At 43.0% G+C, this 21,142-nt stretch overlaps 1 long non-coding RNA gene across 1 annotated transcript in view; it reads left to right on the top strand.

The window, feature by feature from the left end:
* Nucleotides 1–21,142, top strand: part of LOC138525859 (uncharacterized) — a 151,541-nt gene that overhangs the window by 77,906 nt on the left and 52,493 nt on the right. Inside the window, exons 2-4 of the long non-coding RNA XR_011283455.1 lie at nt 8,386–8,540; nt 8,846–8,935; nt 14,555–14,812. This is a non-coding gene — a long non-coding RNA (uncharacterized lncRNA). The remainder of the gene's footprint in view (nt 1–8,385; nt 8,541–8,845; nt 8,936–14,554; nt 14,813–21,142) is intronic.

The raw sequence follows: 21,142 nt of genomic DNA, 5'->3' as shown, positions 1-21,142 counted from the left end.
TGTTTTCTTCATATGGACGGGTACCGTGGAAAGGTTTGGACAATTCAGGGAATGGCTTAACCAATGCAATATGAATCTCAAATTCACTTGCCAATTTGACAAAGACAAGCTGCCATTCTTGGACCTATGCATATGTCACCAGGAGTGTCACCTAGAAATAAAGACCACAACACATTGTAATTGTACACCAGTCAGCACCCCAGGGCCTTGAAAGACAACTTAGCATATGGCCAATTTTTGCGTAGTAGACGCAACTGCACCAGGTTGGAAGATTTCAAAAGCCAAGCGCAAATAAATTGTTAGCAAGAGGGTACCCATGGAAGATGGTTAAACGTGCGGCCAAGCGGGCACACTATACTCACAGAAAGGCACTGCTAATTCCTAAAGAAAAATCTGAGGATCAACAAAAGGTGATCTGTGTCACCACTTTTTCTAAACATGCGACTCAGATCATGAAACATATTTAAAAACACTGGAATCTTGGGTTGAGGAGGGGGCGCACTTCTAAGGCCACTCTGTATGCTCTCAAAACGGGTAAACATCGTCTGGATACTTTGATTAATTCCAGATTCAGCAAGACAAGTTTCAACACTACAAAATTCACTTGAGGCAGCATGAGCTCATGAACGCACACTAATTGTTGGACACCACCCATGTGGATGTTGCAGTGTCTGTGCCTACACCACTTAAAGCACCTTGTTCACACCTAATTCCTTCAATTGGAATTGGCAACAATTCACCAATTGCAATTCAGCCAATGTTATATATGCCATCAAATGCCCCTGTGCTTTGTTATATATTGGCATGACAACCCGCAAGGTATCGACCAGAATTAATGAACACTAGTCCTGTATTCGCAATCATACACCAGGAGCTCCTCTACTGCAGCATTATACCCTACTAAATCATTGCGAAGATGGCATGATGTGGATGGTCATTGATCAATTGAAACCAGATTGTTTCAATTTCACACTGGCAAATAGATTGCATAAATTAGAGCAAGTGTGGATTTAACACCTTAACATGCATGAAATTGGCCTCAATGAGGTACTTCATTGGCTCTTTTGCTTTTATAAACGAGAGGTAGACGTACATTTTCTGTTCACAGTCTGGGTAATTGACCAACCAAGTCTAGGGAAGTGATCTGCAGCATTCATTACAATACTGATTGCTAATGCACACGCTCTGCAATATTTGCAGTGTTTGCTTTGGTCTGGATCTTTGCTTGTCTGCCTGCACTGAGGAAGACTAAGGAGGAAGTTGTGCATGCCCAGCATGCGCGTCCTGTTAAGTGGACTGTTCAGTGGCAGTCTTGCAGTCTGCCGGTGCTAATACTCGTGCTCTGTATGTTTTGCAGCATTTGCTTTGGTCTGGATCTGTGCTTGCCTGCCTCCACTACGGAAGACTAAGGAGGAAGTTGTGCGTGTCCAGCATGCGTGTCCTGGCAGGTGGACTGTTAAATGGCAGTCTTTCAGCCGGGCTTCTGGCCGGTGTTGGAAGCCCTCATCTGTCCAGACATTGTGAGTACAATTGCCGTTAACAAAGTTTTTCCAGGTTGAGCAAAATCAGGGGGGAGTCTAAGGACCAGGCTGCCCCTGTAAGCAAGGAAGGGATGAACCCTGAAGTGTCAATGGCCATGAGAGCAACAGTGCATGCAAAAGCCTCGGCGGGTGAGGACGTGGACAATAATTTGCTGCTTGAATTATGCTACTCACTAAAACAGAGCACAAATTGGGCGGTACCAGTTTGTTTTGTAAACACAGACCCTGACATGTCTGGTAAGCAAATAAACGGTTGTGTCTGGGAGCAGGGGATTCTGCCCTCTGTCAATGAATGGCTGTCGGCATCGCCAAACCTTTTAATTCAGCTGGGAGGATCACACGCATCTGCAGAAATTAAGGAAAGTATGGTTTTGAACGCTGGTCTTCAGTCTTTCAGTCTGGTGATGACACAGTTTGCCTTAAGGGTCCTGCTGAAATTAAGCGGGATCATTTTTGAGAAGTTAGCTGGAGCAGGGGGCCAATCGAGTATCAAGCAGGCTCAGGCAGCGAGTGGGGTTGCCATGATTCAAATAGGGCTGGTAGAGAAGTGACAACGGAGGTGCAGCCTGATCCCAGCATGAGGACGAGTGTAGAAATTGCTGAAATAAATGTGGTAACCCAGGAAACTGCTAAAATAAATCTGTTAATCAAGGAAGATTTGAAGCCATCGGTGTCACAGAAGGAGAGGCGCAAAGCGGCCCGTATTAAAAGTAGTAAACAGCAAGATAAAACTAGCAAAATGAATAATGAGAAAAGCATGCCAGTGCCAATAGGTTTGAGAAGACAAGGAATCAAGAGGCAAGCGACGTAGACATCTATCTAAACAAGCAGGCACGCTGACTAGCTGGGTTATCAACAAGGACACCCAGGAATCGAACAGTGACTTGCCTAGGAGTCTGGCGGTTTCTTCCCCTCATGCCGTTGTCCTGGGTAAGCAGGGTTTGGCTAATGCCAATCTGACTTCGACTCCCGAGCAGAGAAAAATGGTGGAAGTCCACCTGAAACAGCCAAGTTCCTCTAGGATTACGTCTACAAGTGTCTCTCCCCTACTGACATTAATTCTAATGTCATCAGTATTAAACGTTTAAACCAAAAGCAGTGGCATAAATGAGCCAACCGTGTGATATTTTTGAAAGCTCTGCACCAAATCCCTCATTTTAGGGTGCTTTTATCAGAAGATTTTGATTTTGTTCAGCCATTGACATGTAAAAAACCTAACGTGTCTAGAGTCCATTGTAGAAATCTGGCGACTGTATCTTTGTTGCAGTCACACAGTGCTCAATTTTGAAACTATGCTATTGAACTTGATGTTGACGCAGAGAAAGAGGACTATGTCTTGCCCAGAATTGGTAGAAATGATAAAGAAGGCAATTAAAGTTATCTAGTACGGGGCAGTCAGACGCAATTATATTGACTGGCGCACAAAAAATGCTGAAAAGGTTGGTGAAATCGTTGGCCTCTGTGCCTGTTGATGAAAGTTGAACTGTATCCATTATGTCCTGGGCTTTAATCATATATTGGGCTCTGGGGTAATATGGGAAATGTTGATGGATAGTTTGATTTTGAACTTACAGGAAACTTGAGTGTAAATCTCCTGGTGGACGGCTTTTAAATCTACCAAACCTTGACAAAGAAAGGGGAGGAGGGTAGACCATTTGGCGGCCTTGCAGTGGGGGTTAGCCAATTGCTGAATGAGAGAAGGATCGTAAGAGGCTCTGGATCTGAGTTTGTGTTGGCTATTGAAGTTGAGGGTATAAACCCCACTCCTGGGGGCACAACATTGGTGGTGAATGTGTATAACCCACGAGAGGAGTGTAGAGATCCAATATGAACTGTTTGAACTGCTTGTGGATTGGTCAAACGGAGGACATAATGAGTTGATTATTCTATGTAGTGATTTTAATTGCATTTGTGCCTGTAAAAGTGAAACAAAGTGTATAAAAAGGGAAATACGGGCCCACTGAGGAGGGCATTAACTAGGTGAGATTCATAATGGAATGTGACTTGAGGATGACTAATGGTTGTGTGGAGGGTGATAAACAGGGAAGGCCCACTTGGAAGAAGGGCAGAAAGAGTGCTACCCTTGACTATTTCTGTTGTGTAGTGCTTGCTTAGGCAAGCAGGAATGCTGTGATGTCACGTGGAGTGTTGATGCCTGAATGTCAGAATATATGGGTGAGGGTTCTAGGCCAGGCAGTTAGGAAGCCTCCCTGCCTGGGTGATGGATCCGGTGTCTTTTCCTATTAATGTAACTTACTTGTGAACTATCTAACCACTTGTAATGGTACTGAACAAGCGGGTAAAGCAATGTTTGTTTTAGGAAACACAGTAAATGTTTCTACATTATTAATGGTTTTGCACGAAATGTGAAAAATGTGAGATTAGGGTGTTGCTGAATTGGCTAGTAGTATCGATGTGTGCACGTAGCAAGCTCGATACAAAGTTTGGATGTTTGGTCGCGCTGAGGGGAAGAGAAGAGTCCCAGGTCAGTATGTAAAGCTTATGTCGTGTCATGCCAAATGTGCGGTTTGGTTGATCTAATGATATGTGTGACACCAGGTTATTGTGATGGTTTGTTTGTAACATGCCAGGTTAGCAGTTTATATGAATGAGTTTGGCTACGCTGATGGTATGTAAATTGCTAGGTCAGTATGTGAGGCATGTTTATGTCATGCCTTATATCAGTAGTTAGGTTAAGGCAGTCTTGGGTGTCTTGGGGTGACTGTGGTTTTAAGTCACTCAGTGTCATACGAATGTGCGTTGGTTCTGGGCAGTAGTGCCCTAGTTGGATTGTGGGCGTAACTGTGGTTGAAGTCACGCAGGGTCAAACAACGCATGCTTGTTATGGGTGGTAGTGCCAACAGTTAGAGTGGGGGTGTTACTGTGGTATGAATCACGCACGGTTAACGTTAGTGGTAGCGCCCCTAGTCAGAGTCAGGGCGTGACTGTGGTTGAAGTCACGCAGGGTTAAACAATGTATGTGTGCTGGGTGGTAGTGCCCCCAGCTATGGTGTGGGCGTGACTGTGGTTGTAGTCATGCAGGGTCAAACAAGTGCTTTGTTTTTAGTAGTTTTCGCACCACGTCTATTTTGTCTCTTTGCACATAGACAGCTGCCTTTAGCTGTACTGTATGTGTAATTATGACTCCTTCCATTTTCATCAGGGTTCAGAGATGTTCCAATGATATTGGTTGATGGCTTTGATGTGCCTGGCCAGCGCATAGGGTGTTTTGTGAGTGGAAGAGTGGAAGTGCACAGGTTGTGGTGCACACCCTGGTGATCCGAGTCAGTGTGAATGGGTTGTGTGTGTGTGTTTTGAAGTGTTTCATTGTGTGTGCTGTGTAAATGTAAAGGGGGAGATGTGTTGTGTATTGCTTGCTTAGGCAAGAAGGAATGATGTGATGTCACGTGGAGTGTTGATGCCTAAATTTCAGAATGTATGGGTGAGGGTTCCAGGCCAAGCAGTTAGGGAGCCTCCATAATTGGGTGATGGAGCCGGTGTCTTGTCCTATTAATGTAACTTACTTGTGAATTATGTAACTGCTTTTAATGGTACTCAAGAAGCTGGTAATACACCTTACAAGTCTACCTAAGAAGGCTGAAGGTCACTTCTTTACAATTTCTTTTGTCACAACCTCTTTATTTCAAAATGTTATCAGTGTGGCGATAAATGAGAATAGCGACAGTGATCACGCCTCAGTCACACTGACATATAAACCGGTAGAGCAAGAGAAGAAGCAGGTCATGGTGGGCGGTATAGAGGTGAATCATGCTGGCAAAAAGTTGACTTGGTCGGCAAAGAATTTGGACCGGACTCTAGAACTTATCCTGGGGAGTCGACCGGGGCTGAAGATAGAACTGGAAACAAAGAGTGGGAGCGAAATCGAGGAATGGTTCTCAAACTTCACATAGAGGTTCGTATTTCACAAATCAACACAAGTAGCTTGTGAATATCAAGTTAGGACAAACTATGATAGGATGATTAGAGATAAGAAACAGGCAATGAGGTGTGAAGTGCAGAAGATTAGTAAGGGGAACCTGTCTATTGGTGGTAAAGTAGCCATGATTAAGAGAATGAAAATAGGTTTCAAAACTATATCTATTGGTGAAAAAATACTTCCAAATTTGGGGATTGGCAACATCTGGTCAAGGTCTTGAAAGAGAGAAATGGGCGAAATAATTGTAAAGCGCTAGGCGAGGCAAAAAGTTAAAAAAATAGGCGAGTTACTTACCCGATTGGTGAAATACAATGGACAAATTACTTGACGACTTCATTAGCCAAACAAGAGGGAAAGATCATAAGGCTCATCCACTATACGAGAAATCCCTTTTTCTGATCCAGCCCGAGGATTTTGAATACAAGATCAGGAGGCTTAAGTCATCTAGAACCCCTGGTCCAAATGGTCTAGCAAATGTAGTTTTAAAACAAGAGTATGATGCCTGGGCAAATATATTGGGCATATTGTATGAAAAGGTTATAAAAGAGGGAGTGATCCCCAAGACATGGCAGGCAGCAATCATGATCCCGGTGCACAAGAAGGGTGATGTCATGGGCCTAGGTAACTATAGAACCCTCTATATGCTGAATGTGACAGGCAAACTATTTGCCTCATCTCTGTTACAAAAGATACAAACATGGGCAGCAGAGAGGGGAATATTGAATCGGTTCCAGACAGGATTCAAACAAGGTTATGCAGTGGGGATAACCTGTGGATAATGGATATGTTTGTTGAGAGAACCTGACAAAAAGACAGTCTGGGGCTATATGCACTGTATGTTGATTTTAAAATGGTCTTTGACTCGGTTAACAGAGAATGTTTGTTGCAAAAATTGCAGATCTCTGGTTGCCCAGATTACATTCTTTATTTAGTAAGGCTGCTTCACGAAAGCAACCCAGTCTGAGTAAGATTGGATAGTGAGGGGACCTTAACTGCCCCGATTGCCAGCGGTTGGGGAATTAAGCAGGGATGTGGTTTGACGCCCCTAATGTTCAACCTCTACTTGGCTGATCTGCCTCTAGCCCTGAATAGGGTAGGAATTTGTCTTGCGAGGGTGGACGTTCAATGCTGTTCTACACTAGCATATGCTGATAACTTGGTCATCTTGGACCACACCTTCAGGGGCTAGAAAAGGATGGCTAAAGATCTATGGGTATTTGCTAAAGACAATTAGCTGACTATTCATAAAAATAAGACACAGGTGATCTTCTTTGGGAAAAAAAGGGGTCAGGAGAGGAGCTCATATAAAAGGCCACTGGATTCACTATGCTGAGCAATATCGATATTTGGGTATCCTTATCGAGCTGAAACAGGGATACCATGAGTGTATCAAAGACTGCACAAGAAAGGAAAGACAACTAATGGCATTAATCTCTCATTATGTAGCTTGAACAGGAGGCTTCACAGTGTTAAGTTCAAGGAGGCTGTATTGTCAGTGTTTTACACCTATGGTACTATACAGGCTTGAGGCCCTGACAAAGAGAAATTCTAATTGGCTGATTGCGATGATCGAAAGTAAATTTACCCCAGTGTGAACCAATAGAAACTATAGGCCTAGAGTTGGGGTCAATTTCATTGGAAAGCCTCCTGAAGCAGAAAGGAGCACTGGTGTACATAAGGGCAAACAAGTTGATACAAACATGCTGATTCACTCCACAGGAAGGCACATGGAGTCAAAGAAGGATGAGGCTTTTTTTGGTTCAAACCACGAGACAATTGGAAGAACTTGATTGGTTAGCCAATTGGGATGGAAACTTCCAGGTCCTGAAGAACAGCTTAGTAAGAAAAATGGTATTGGTGAGATTGGGTGGACAATTTTATGCACCGTTCTAAATTAAAATATGATGCTTTTGTGTCTCAAAAGACATACAAGTATAAGAAGCCTCAAGCCTATCTTTCTCTATGCCCATCCAAGGAGTTGCTGAGGTTTATTCTTTTGCTGCGCTTGAAGCGGCTGATGGTGCTGACCAACCTGGGGGTTATTTTGAAAATTACAGAGGAAGACAGATTCTGTAGACTATGCAAGATCAAGTCCAGCTTCGAAACAGGGAGGCATGTGTTGACTGCATGCCCCATGATGGAATCCACCAATATGAGACACTTGGCCCCGCTGGTTAATGATCTGGACTCGATAAAGGAACATGAATTCTGGCTAAGCGACCTGAACTCGGACTCTAAGTCAACTCAGCTTGCATTAGATAGGATATGGCTGTTTGTTAAAGGAAAAATCGAATTGAAGGAGATTGAAATTCAAAACACACATTTCTTATCAAAGAGCTGGATCCTTAATGTTTTAGATTGTTTTAGATTGTTGACAAATGTATTTAGTTTGTCTTCCTTTTGGTAAACTTCATGTAATGGACTTAACGATGTGAAAAGTGTTAATTAACTGTAACACTTGAAATAAATAAAATACGAATTGCATTTTCTTGCATTTTTGGCATTCATAAGAATTGTGCAAAGGACTTATTTTATTTTATACATATGCCACCCAGAGGTATTTTCACTACCAATGCCATGGGAATGACTCCATTCCAATGGGGGCGCCCTTTAACGGTGGGTCCCCACAACAGCAATTTCAAGATGGCTGGGAGGTGTAGCGCAGCACGCTCTACATGCAAAGTCACTTTCTACTATGTGGGCTAGCTGCTTAAAGCCAGTTCCGACACCTAATACGCTGACCGGTACAGCGCGGCAGCACACACATACATCTAACATGAAACGCTAACACTGGTAAGCGTATACCTGTGCCCGCAAGCAGAATTCTTTCAGTAAGAGTCTATTGATGCTGCTAATTCAGAGACACAGGATATTAACAGAGACGTGTTTCTTTCCTTTCTCGAGTAGATGGATTTAGAGACTGCACTGCAACAGCGAGGAGCGCCGGTGTTCGGTCATCACAAGCAGGTGCTCTACGGTGATCAGCAACAGTAAGCGAGCATGTCCAGATAGGAAACTTGTTTAAGCCTTCTGGTCCAACCTGGAATTGCACGTTTGTTGAGGTGAATTTGGGTAAAGGGTAGTTTACTGATGGAGCACCCTCCTCTTTGTTGTTGTGTTTGTTGTTGTTTTAGTGGACAGATACACAATTGAACATTCTGATCCTGTAGAAGGCAGCAACAAGTTTTTCCATTGATGGAGCTTCACTGATGATTAGCATTGGCACATATTAGTTACTTTGTGGCACCCGTGCATTACACAGAATGGATCAGCAAATCAATCCATTGAGGATGTTGGTATTTCAAGGCAGCTGGTTTATATGGCACCATTGATACATATAGTTAAAATGATTTTTTGTTTTTGGCAGGGGCTTGGCCATCACCAGCGTGGAATGGAAATGTGATGTTGGGCATATGATGTGAATTGGCATGTCCCACGCTCACTAAGTGGATGCAAGGTAACAAATACATGTTTGCATTAGAGGCAGGGTATCTCTCACTGAACTAAGGTAGTCCTTTAATATTAATGTAACAGAGTGTGGGCTGTTTTGCTCCAGTGAAGAAGAATTCCCCTGGGTGACAGAATCAACTGCCCTGAAGAAGGCTGGGTCGTTTCGAGTCGAGTTTATCATTGGCCTATTTAATTCAATGACATGTATTAAATTACATCGATTAAAGATCCAAACGGTTTGATTACGTTTAATCCCAAAGAGATTAACAACATTTTTAAAAACTATTACATGAGCTTGTATCGTAATATCCGGAGTAGGAGATCGTTTCTTTAAGACTGTGGATATCCTTAAGATCACGGATACAGATCAGATGTCTCTTGAAAAGGAGCTATTGATCGAGGATATAAAGAGAGCGATTAGTAAATTAAACACCAGAAAATCTCTGGGACTGGATGGTCTCCCCGTTGAATTTTATAAAATGCTCCCAGATTCTGCCCCCAACTATTGAAAGATATGAATGAGTCGTCACGAAGGGATGGTGTTCTGCCTGACATGACAAATCATGCTATGATTTTGGTGTTTCTAAAGAAAGGGAACAATAAAAACCTACCATCAAGTTACCACCCTATTAGTCTAATTAATACTGATAATAAAGTGCTGGTCAAGGTTCTTGCAATGATGCTTGAAAGTCTGCTCACGAAATTAATCCATGAAAATCAGTCTGGGTTCATTTGAAACCGAAGAACCTCGACTAATATTCGCAAGTTATTCCAAACGATTTCTCAGGCCCTGGAATCGGAAATATGATGTTGCTGTTTTATCCCTAAATACCGAAAAGACTTTTGACCATGTAAACTGGGCCAACCTAAACTCTGTACTGCGCAAAATGGGCCTGAGTGACTGTTACATTTCTTGGATTACTCTGCTATATTCCAATCCAAGGGCAGATGTTAAAAGCAATGATTTACAATCAGAATCTTTCAAGCTGGAGAGAGGCACTAGACAAGGTTGCCCTCTTTGACCGCTCTTGTTTGTACTTGCAGTGGAACATTTAGCCATTGCTATCAGATCCGAATGTAGGTTAAGCAGAGTAAGTTGTTGTGGGGTGGAGCAGAAAATGTGGTTCTACGCTAACGATCTGCTATTGGTCCTATGGGATCTGGAAGAGTCACTGCCTATTTTGATGGAACTTTTGTCTAGGTTCTGTGATGCATTGGGTATAAAATTAATAGGGCAAAATCTGAGGTTATGCCATTAACTTACTCATGCAGTAAATTATTGATTTCGGCTCTGGGATTTAGGTGGTGTGAGAAAAGGCTACGTTACTTGGGCATTTGGTTAAAACCTTTGATGAAGGATATGGTGGATGAAAGCATGAACGAGATTTCAAAATGGACTTGGAAAGACGGGCGATACTAAATTTGCCTTTATCGGGGAAGATCAATGCCTTTGAAAATGAGCCCACACTACTGGAAAGATTTGGATAGAATGATTCAGAACTTTATCTGGGATTGCATACCACCAAGGCTTAAACTATGGAAACTTCAATTTCCATTGGAGAAGGGTGGACTTGGGCTTCCTAATTTCCAGGCATATCATCTGGCATTTTTCAGCACAATTCCTTGTGCCCTTTATTAACAAGAATCCTGATTACTGGATGATTGCAGAGGCAGGATTTGCAGGACCCTTAACCCCAAAGCAGCCTTATCTACAACAACAAAAGCAGGATGCAAGAGAAATCCAACTACTGAATTCTTGCGAAGTGCTTGGAGAGATTTGCTTGGTTCATTGGGTACTGATGCCTTAGAAGCACCTAGAGCCCCTATTTGGCTTAATGCTGGGATTAGGGATAATTGAAAACCACTATTTTAGCCAGAGTGGTTCCTGGGTTGGGCGTGCGGTGGATTGGAGATCTTGAAAAATATAGGAAATAGCTTATGGCCACCGAAGTTAAAACTAAATGGGATATTTCAGGATTCTCGGCTGTGGATTATAGGAGATTGAAAAAAGCAGTGGCAACAATCAGTCGGGCAGAGAGCCAGAGTTTGGATTTCTCTGCCTCCAATAACAAAAAGAAAGAAGGTGGTCGGGCTAGTAAAATTTATAGATCGATTGTGGCAGGGTACAAGGAGAATATCAACTTACGGGAGGATTGGGGTCAGAGGTTGGGCTATGATAATACTGCTGGAGCCTGGCAGGGAATGTGCAAAAATGTCAATCTTTGTTCGCTTAATTTAGGTGAAAGATCTAGGCAAATTAAAATTCTGAACATGGTTTACTGGAGTCCTGAATGTTAGTATAAACGAGGTCTTTCTGATTCTGATGAATTTTGGGTCTGTGTACAACAAGTTGGTACTTTGGAGCACATGTTGTGAAGTTGTTTGAGAGTGCATGATGTTTGGGTAGATATTTTCACAATATGTGAGGAAATGCTGAATGATAAAATTGACTTCGATATTAAGACAATGATTCTGGGAGGGAATGAGTTGGTGGAGGCCTTAATAAACTCACAGAAGAAATGGCTTCTTAGAGGTGCTGCAATTGGTAAGAAAATGATTCTCTGTGGGTGGAAATCTGGGATCTCTCCTTCAATAATCGATTGGATTGAAGAAATGTGTAAACTTGCAGACATGGAAAGGACAATCTACCGGTGGGAAAGGAAAATTAATGTTTTCTATAAGATTTGGGGGAGATTTGTAGACTGTACTAGTTTCTCTATTTATTTATTTGGATTTATAAAGCACCCAGCAGCCCTGGGGCATCGTGGTGCTGTTACAGAATATTCACTTAATACAAGATGGCAGATATTACATTAGCAGTGATACAAAAATGCACCGATAATACACAGGCAGTGATACAGGTTAATGACAGTTGGTGTTCCATGGTTACAGAGGAACAGTGTAGAAGACTGTACATTTTGGAGGTGGTCTAGTTAAATAGCTTTGTTTTTAGCACCTTTCTGAAAACTGTGAGGGATTCTTCTTTTCTTAAACTAAGTGGAAGCGCGTTCCAGGCTTTTGGGGCTAGTACTTCCAAGCTGTTGCCACCGCTTTGGCTCTGTTGAATGCTGGCACTGAGAGAAAGTGAGAGTATTTGTCACGTTTTGATGTGTAGGCCGGAGCCTGATGTATTCTTTCTGCTAGGTAGGCTGGAGCGGTCTGGGCGAGGCATTTGTGTGTGATCGTGAGGGCCTTGAATGTTATGTGTTCTTTGATAGGGAGCCAGTGGGAGATGTGCTCTCTCATGGGGATGCTGAGGGCGGCTCTCAGGGCGCTGTTTTGTACAATTTGCAATCTGTTAATGTTATTTGCGGAAGTGCCTTGGAGTAGGATGTTACAGTAATCAAGTTTTGCGCCAATTGTGGCTCTAGCGATGTTAAGACAGTTATTTGACGACAGGTGAGGTTTGACTGCGCTTATGATTTTTGTTGTAAGTGCAGCTGAAGATGAGATGGCGCTGACTTGCCTGTCCATTGATAAGGTGGAGTCCAGATATACACCAAGGGATTTCACTGCAGTAGAGGCTGTGATAACAGTGTTCTCAATACTGAAGGAATTGTATTTGATGTCTAGTTTTTTTAGGGATTCGTTTGGGCCTACCAGTAGAATTTCTGTTTCTTCCCCATTTAGACAGAGGCCATTGGCTGCCATCCAGGCCTGGATGCATGCATATGCCTTCTGGAGGGTTTTGAGGTCTTGTTCATAGTTCCCTGTTAGGGGGAGAAGAATATGCAAAATTCCATAACCTTCAGCAGTGGCCAATTGGGCTGCAGGGAGAGAGGCCTTATGAAGCCATGTTTCAGTTATGGCCACAAAATCTAAGTTAAGTTCAATCATGGAGTCCGCCAGTTCCGCTGTATGACAGACGAGTGAACGTGTGTTAAGTAATGAACACTTTAAAGAAATGAGTTTTCATGCGATAAGAGATTTTTCATTATATTGACAGCAGCTATGTTGGTCTTACATCCAACCTGCAAAGGCAGAAAAGTTACCTCACCTGGATCTGCATTATTCAGACAGGGTGAAACTAACGGATTGGATTAATTTAATTTGGGTGTAAATTTTGGTGCCAGTAATTTAGGGATGGCTTGATCCAGCATAACATTTTCTGACAGCACGGCAAGGCTTACCCATCCGTTCCTTTGGAACAGACAATAAGTTGCAATGCAAGGACATGGCAGTAAAAACAGAGCAGCCCAAAAAAGAAAATCCTGATATTGGAGTACACAGGAGCCAGTAACGAAGACAGAAAATACACTGTCCGTAACTATCCATACATTAACCAGCCCAAACCGGTGCTAATGCGCCGGCGCTGACACACCTGACCCCGTCAATTAATGCCCACAAGAACTGCAATGCTCCTGGGTAATGTAGTTTCTCTTAAGGATGATTTCAAACATAAGTGTTCCCAAAAATGTTACAAATCCGTATTTAGTGGCAGGGAAAAATATACAAAGTGTGCTAAGTAATCTGAACCCAAAGACAGCTAAGACTCAATTTAAACGAACATTTTTGAAAATTCCTAAAAACGCTCTAAAATAGTTTGTTTAATCCAGCAGCAATGAGAGAACGTGTTCAAATGGCTAAGAAGGCTAAACGAGTCACCTGAGCACTTAAATAGACATGACCCTATCAATTAATGCCCACGAGAACTACAATGCTCCTGGGTAATGTAGTTTCTATTAAGGATGATTTAAAAAATAAGTGTTCGCAAAAACATTGCAAATCCTAATTTAGTGGCAGGTCAATGTATACAAAGTGTGCTAAGTAATCGGAGCCCAAAGAGAGCTAAGACTCAATTTAAATGAACAATTTTTAAAAATTCTTAAAAATGCTCTAAAATAGTTTTTTTTTAAATCTAGAAGCTATGAGAGAACATGTAGAAATGGCTAAGATTTCCCCTGAGCCCTTAAAAAGCTCTGACCGCATCTATTAATGCCCACAAGAACTGCAATGCCCGCAGGGTAGGTGAAAATGTAATCTCTATAATACCGCCTGATTGTAAATATTGGCCTTAGCACATTTGCATTGCACTGTAATATCGCATTGAATGAACCTGAAACAGGCTGACTATGCCGCCATTTTGAGCTGACCACCATTTTGATCACCTCCTGCTTTATGTTACATGTTCAGAACTTGTGTTTTCGGCTTCAACAGAGCAAGATGAACTTTGTGATGCTTTATGATGGTAACTTAATTAAGAATAGTGAAGCTGCTAAGGTGGATTGTTTATCCTGTACTGAAAAACCTTGAAGCTAAACAAAAGCTGTACTAATCAGTAATTTAGATGCCATCTAACACAACAGTGCCTTCTCTGTTCAAACAGTAAAGTAGAATAATGAATATCTTAAAGTGCTCTTCAGCAGAAATCCTTGTTTTCTTACATTGGAACTAACTGACTTTAAGCTCAAAGAACAAATGGTAGACAAATATAAGCGAGTAAAATGGGGAATGTTACCTTGTGTCTTGTATTTGCAAAACATGTGAATTGTCTGATGGCTTGCACACATTGTGGGGTGTTGAGAACCAAGTGGCCACTTGATAATAAATACAATTGTAACTTTTACCTTGTGACTGGAGTATTTCTATTATGTGGTAGTAAGCCTTGATATTTTTTATCTTTCAGATGGCGCCTGAATAGGGACCCTCAGGATTGATGCCACATCGCTTGGACAAAGACGAGGCCACCGGACCAGGATCGGAGAGTGACCGGGCACCCTGTAAAGTGAGACGCGATTCCTCCGCAGTAATGCATGCCTGATCCCTGGACGGTGGGCAGCGCTTAGAGGGCATAATGACGAGGGTCCTGATGTCGAGGCTTGATAGACGAAAACACCAGCCACGACCATTGATGTCCGTTTGGACCTTTGTTGGTTGAAATCAGGTGAGTCGTGCCCAATTCATAAAAGTCCTGATATTTGTTTGGTTGTAATTGTTGTGTTTGATCAAACAAACGTCGCCAGGTAAGATTGTGATTTAACTATGCCTGGGAAATTGTCATCCTGCTTTGCAGTATTTTTCCACAGGGAAAGACATTCTTTGAAACATGGCCAACCGGCACCACCCGAAGCGTCGCCTGCTTATCAAATGTATTGTAAATACGGCCTGGGAGCTATCATATTTAATGCTATTTGGCACAGGCAGACCAGACATGTTCCTGAGCTTCAGTGACCAGATTATGGTAGTTTTGAAATTGCCCGCTAAGAGCATTTGGAATCTGTATTGTTGAGGAAAAAGGCTAGGCCTGCAGCATTTGATGTTGTTAGGGATCGGAGGAAGGAAGCTATGTAACGACTCAAAAGTAGAGAAAAGCATGTGCGTAGACACATGACGAATGCTGAGAAAGCATTGTTGCATGATCTGCAGAACCAGTCAGAATCCATTAGAGGTATGGCTAGGGCTTTCCAACTAGACATGCAAAAGATGTATCCCTCTCAGGATTTGCATGCATCAGACGAGTTAATTAATAAATTATTGAATGAGCGCAGAACTGATTCAACTGCACCACCTCTTATGTGCCTCCTCCCGTTCTTGTTCCTCTCCCTCCCGTTGTTGTTCTTCTTCCTGCACCTGCACCCGTGCCAACAGTTGTCATTCCCATAGTTCCGGCTGTACCGGTAGCATTATTTCCTCCACCATCTACTGAACAAGATTTGTATGAACTCTCTTTGCCAGGTGGTTCTGCTTCACCTGTAGTGGTTGAAGGGGCGGGAGCTGATTCAAGAATAGTGACTCGTAGCACAATAACTAAAGACAAAAAGAAAGAATTGTATACGTGGGCTGAGAAGTACATAGAAGAGGGTGATGAATCAGCTGCTTTGGTTGCAATTTTTGACCAAGGAGGTATTCCTGAACATTGATGTATGGAGTGATTTGACAGACATGAATGTCCCACAGGGGTTGTAGGATTTGAATGTCCTTGCCCGCTCAAGGGACACTGCAGTGAAAGTATATGAGCATGTAGCGAAGGTATTTGAGTTTAAAAGGGAGCTACATCGTTTACAGACAGATGAGATGGATGAAAATGGACAGCAGGCTTCATATGTGCAGAAGCGATTTCTTCCTCCATTGAAACCAATGAGTGAAGAAATGCCTTCTTTACAATTGCCAATGAGAGAGGTTCCTCCGACATTTGTTCCAAAAGTAGCAATTCCTGCTGAATCCGGAGCAGGTTCACCTGCCACCACTATTGCAGCACATTATATCTCACAGTTTGTCCATGTCCCGTTTTCTAGACAGGAAGTGAATACAATTAAGCAATCAGTTCTGGACATCAAGAAGAATCTAGCAGGATTTTACATAGCAATAGAATCGGTCTTGCGTTTGTCTGTTATTACATTGAGCGAAACAGATTTTTTGTTTCCCGTGATCCTTCCTAATGACCTATGGAAGCAAATTAGAACTGTAGATGATCAGGCAGTGATGGGTGATACATAGGATGCCTTACCACAAGCAGATGGGGAAAGGAAAGCCGGCGAGAAAACGCCACAGGTGATACTGATGTTGCCAGATAGAATAGTGACTACATTTAAAACTCTGGTACCTAAAAAGAGAATTATTTGGGATAAGCTTACAGCTTGCATGCAAGGGAAGTCAGAGGGTGCAACAGAGTATTTTAACAGCTTTGATCAGGTATTTTTGGATTTTAGTGATCAAGATTTAAGTACAGAGCCAGGAAAGAGCTTGTTTGTTGACAAGTTTTGCATGAATTGTTGCCTGAAATGCAATCACAGATTATGATGTCTGAGAGTGCATGGGAAGTGAAATCACAATCTGAAGTGTCACATATGGCTCAATATTATGAAAACAGGGTTAATACGGAGAAAGAGCAGATGAAAAATAAGAAGGGCGATTTGAAGACTAGAGTGTTATTACAGCAAATAGCAAGAGGAGCGAGAAGTGGGAATACACAGTCTAGAGGCCAATTTATGCCACAGGGTGGCGCACAACTGGGTCCTGTGCGTGTAAACCAATGTTCTTACTGTAGGCAAGAGGGTCATTGGCGAGCACAATGCCTGTTCTTTCAGCAGAGATCGAATAGCACGTATGGTGCCATGGGTAGACAATCCAGAGGCCGTCCTGGGATAGGGATCCTGGAAGAAATCAGTTTGCACAGATCCAACAGGTACCACCACAAGATAATCAGCAACAGAATGTTAATAGTGGGAATACTTTTGATAATCCTTCAAATTCCTATTTTTCTTAAGATTTTTTGTCTGACGATCTACTGTTCCGATAGGACAGCCAGAAGCAGGGTCTGAAACCGACACCGATTCCCGTTGATCAGAAAGGGCCCTACATTGAAATGAAGGTGGGTAATAGGGAGCATCTCTTCTTGAGAGATACAGGAGCACAGAAGTGTTCTATTGATCATCCAGAGGTTCCAGATATTCCACTCTGAGGGCAGAGCAACATTTCTGTAAGGTTCTCTGGTACACAAGTGGTTAGTACAGTCTCTCGGTCGGTACCAATTTCACTGGGACTATTCACTGATTCTTGTGCATTTCTGTTGATGACAAACTGGGGCGACCATTTGTTGGGATTGAATTTATTGAAGAAATTGAAAGCTGTAATTCATTGTTCTCTAGATGAGGTGTACTTGGCGATTTCCCCCCAACTAACTTCTGTTTCACAATTTTTGTCTATGCCTTTACCACCTGAATTGAATATGGATCCCTCATGTTCATGGGCAGTTAACGACAACGATGTTGGAATTTTACAGGTTGAGCCAGTTAACATTTTTTAAAACCAGGTGTTAAATTACTGCGTATCCCGTAGTATAAGATTTCAGTCGAAGGTGAACAGGCCTTGAAAAGTATTGTTTCAGATTTCATACACCGAGGTGTGATTGAAGAAATTGCAGGGAGCATGTGTAATTGTAACGCTCACCTGATTCCCGTAGAGGCGCCGGTCTTGACTGGGCGTATACCGTATCTTCAAAGGTGATGTGTAACACACGGCTGGCTCTTTGGGCTGGACCTCTGTGCACTGTATGTCTGACTCGAAGGGTAAGATGTCTGCAGATAGAAAATATGGGATTAAGGAACTGGGTTATTGAATGTCTCTCTCTTCTTCCCTTTCTGTTCTCCTGTAGAACCCCAAAGGTTAATGCTCTCACCTTAGGTAAGTGAACGCCGTGCTCTCCATCTGCCTCGGGGCAGGGTGCTGTAACCAGTTTCTTCACTGGATAAGGGGAGCAGGCCTCTTGACTTCAGAGGACTGCTGTCCGTCGTTTACTGCACGAACGGTAAGTTTCGAGTAATTCTAATGTCTTTAAAGTCTTTAGTAATGATGTTTCTTGTTTTGCAGGGTTCCGGCGATGGTGGATGACGGGCTGAAGTGAATTGAAGATGGAGCCGTGTGATGAATAGAAGCGCCTGGAAGCACGTAAGTAAGCGCTTGTTGTCTGCTTCACGATGCGCTCTAACTGTCTTTTTATTTTGCAGGTACAAGTTCGGAGCGGCTGCAGGGTGCTGGAATACCCACTGGGTTAGATGTGGAAAGGAGTAATGGCACGTGAGTATTAAAGTTCCCCAATGTCTTTAAACGCACCTTGTTTTGTCTTTCAGATGCGGGATGCAGCGCCGAAGGCCTCCGGAGCGTGCGAAGAGTTGGTAAGCCTTTGTCTTTCAGATGCCGGAATGCAGCGCAAGGCGTTGGTGACAGCCGATGGACCAGGTAAGTGAAGAGCTGTCACTGAAGACCGTAATGCTAACCTGTTCTTTCTTGTCTTTATAGGTGTTGCTGAAGACTGGATTCAGGATGGTAAGCCTTTTTCCTTAGGCCCAGGATCAGATGCAGAAGACACGATGAGCGTTCTGCTGCAGAGGATGCAGAATAACGCAAAGCAAGATTCATCCATCGGGTGTGGTTTAAATAGCCTCCTGTAGTGCTTAGGTGTCTCCTTCCACAGTCACGCCTAGGTAAGAAAAGAGTTCCTGCTTTCCAGAAGAGTTCCAGTGTTCTGAATCTAGGGAGTGGCTCCTGCCCCACCCAACAGGAAAAGTAGTTCCAAACAGAAGAGGATCAGAGGCTCAACTGGCAGGCAAGTAAACAGCATGGTCTGCTGCAGGTAAGTCCACCCAAGCATTATGAGCCCGGCGCTTCCAGCTCTGGGACTGGGCATATTTATGAGCCTGGTGCCACTGGCGCCAGGACTGGGTCCAAAAGGTCCCAATTGGGACTGGTTGGCACTCGGAACCTGGGTTATGGATCTGCTTCCAAGGGAGTTGGGAAAACCCTGACCTTTTGGAAGCAGAGATCATGACAGTAATAGCCCGATTTTTCCAGTTTACAAGAAAGGGGATAAAATGATTCCTTTCCATTTCATTATTGATGTGTGCGCAATTTATAAGGTGGTTGCTCCACAGTTCCCGATTGTGCCTGATGTCACCACTATTCTGACAATGATTCCAGCCACGGCTACATATTTTAGTATCGTGGTTTTGAAAAACGCTTTCTTTAGTATTCCTGTGCATATTTACAGCAGATATTTGTTCGCGTTCACCACTCGTTCATGTTCACTCGTGATCCACAAAGATACACTGAGAGTCCGAGTATGTACAGCAGAGCATTGAAAGAGCAGCTTGATATGCTTGAGTTACCTTCCATGTGCAAGTAGCTGCAATACGTAGACAATCTACTTCTAGCTGCTGATTCTGAAGATGCTTGCAAGGAGGGCACTGTGTTACTTCTCATTCATTTAGCAGAGCATGGGGATAAGGCTTCATTGAAGAAATATCAGTATTGTCAACAGGAGGTCGCCTATCTGGGCTATCTCCTGTTGAAGGAGGGAAGAAGACTGACACCTGAGTGGATATAAAGCATCTCTGATATGTCTGTTCCAAATACACAGAAGGATGTCAGAGCTTTAATTGGCATGGCTTCATGTTGTAGAGAGTGGATTCCAAAACCTACGTGGGCATAACAACAGCTTTTGATTTGTTTAAGGCTGCGTTGTGTTCAGCACCAGTTTTGGGCCATCCAAATTACGAAAAAAATGTGTGTGTATGTGCATGATTGTGACGGGTGAGGTTTGGCTGTTTTGACACAGGAACCTATTGGTAAGAATAGGCTGTGTGGCTTTTTTTCCTCCACATTAGACCCTGTTGTATGCACTTTGACAAGGTGTTTGAGATCTCTAGCTGCTGCTGCTGCATTTGTAAAACAAAGTGAGGGTATGGTTTTAGGTCACTCTTTAGCCGTGATGGTACCCAACTCCATAGACGTTCTATTAAACAGAATGCAGACTCAACATCTCAATCAGCTCGACTAACAAGGTACGAGCTGATTCTATTTGCTCCGCATATCCAAATTAAGAGATGTTGTTCATTGAATCTGGCTGAACTATTGACTTTGCCACAAGAAACAGACGGCAGTGACAAGATGTCACATGATTGCCTTTATGTTACAGAACCAGAAACTAAGGGTATAATTGTTTTGACTGATACACCCTAAAAGAGTCCACAAGGGGAACTATTTTGTGATGGCTCCTGTTTTAAGCTGCCGGATGATACATCCACCGCTGCGTATGCAATAACCACGCTAGACACTGTTGTAGAGAGAAAACAAATTCTGCACAATTCTGCGCAAGCTGCATAGATTATTGCATTAACTAGAGCTTGTGAAATGTCTGAAGGGATTAGTGTAAACATATTTAAAGGTAGCCAGTATGAGTTTGTGGTGGTTCATAATTTGGAAAATTATGGGCTGAAAGGGGATTCTTGACATCACATGGGACCAAAATTCAACATGGCACTCTGATAGTCCAATTGCTATCAGCTCTTGCGCTTCCTACACAACTAGCAATAATGAAGTGCGCCACACACCAGAAAGTGACGGACGATGTAGGAAAAGGAAACGCTTTTGCTGACAGAATAGCCAAACAGACTGCTATTGATCTGCACTCGAAAATGTGTGTGCTCGATTCAGCAAGATGGGTTGCTGATACTTGCATGATGGAGGAAGGGATTAGCAGTGTAAAAGAGCTTCAGGCTGAAGCTACGCCAGAAGAAATCAAACAGTGGGCTGAGGGTCCAGTGGGTCTAGATGATGAGGGTTGTTGGGCAGACAATGAGAAACAGAGATGGATGCTGCCCAACAGCTATTTTACTGCTATAGTCACCATGGCTCATGGCCCAACAGACATATGTGCTAAAAAGATTTCTCAACAGTTAGATCCTGTCTGGCATAATGCGAATATCCAGAAAGCTGC

This window comes from Ambystoma mexicanum, chromosome 7p, assembly GCF_040938575.1.
Source record: "Ambystoma mexicanum isolate Mex_15411 chromosome 7p, UKY_AmexF1_1, whole genome shotgun sequence".
NCBI classification, from domain to species: Eukaryota; Metazoa; Chordata; class Amphibia; order Caudata; family Ambystomatidae; genus Ambystoma; species Ambystoma mexicanum.
Note: the sequence above shows the minus strand (reverse complement) of the source record. Positions and strands in the feature narration are given on the sequence as shown.